A 623-nucleotide genomic window follows, 5' to 3' on the forward strand; every position below is an offset into this window, starting at 1 on the left:
AGAGTATTTATTACATGGATGGCGAGTTGTTTGGAGTTTTTTTCTTTTGTTTCATTTTTGACTGTGTATTTCTGTGCTTTCTGTAATGACCTGTAGTACTTATATAATAAGAAAAAAACAGACTACTGACTTTCTTGTGGTTTCAATGATACTAAAACTTACTTCTTTTATTTTTCAGATTAACAAAATACATTGTATTACTATGTTTTACTAAATTTTTTAAGGCTGTGGGACTTTTTGAATCATATGATCTCCTAAAAGCAGTTCACATTGTTCAGTTCATTTTTATATTAAAACTTGGGTGAGTATGTGTGTGGGGGGGTTCTTAATGATTTTATTTCTTTGATAATCCTGTTGTAACTGAGTATCTTTAAGAAATTTTACATAGAATGTTATGTGAAATTTATTCCTCCTGACAAGTATATGATACATTTAAAAAAAAAATAGAATACCTAAGATTAGAGGTACAGAGAATATAGTTGTACTCTAATCACTTGCTAAAACATAGACTTTTACTTTAGTTTGTGTTAATGAGATTTTTGCAAAGTTCTTTTAATGTCTTGCTTAATATATTTAGGACAGCTGGATTCTCATATCTATTTCAGCATTCAGTCTGTTGTATC

The 623-nt window shown here is 28.6% G+C and overlaps 1 pseudogene; it reads left to right on the forward strand.

Moving 5' to 3' along the window:
* The first annotated feature begins 161 nt into the window (after positions 1-161).
* On the forward strand, positions 162-293 carry LOC103584834 (annotated as a pseudogene).
* Positions 294-623: the final 330 nt, after the last annotated feature.

This window comes from Galeopterus variegatus, unplaced genomic scaffold (assembly GCF_000696425.1).
Source record: "Galeopterus variegatus unplaced genomic scaffold, G_variegatus-3.0.2 Scaffold134495, whole genome shotgun sequence".
NCBI lineage: Eukaryota > Metazoa > Chordata > Mammalia > Dermoptera > Cynocephalidae > Galeopterus > Galeopterus variegatus.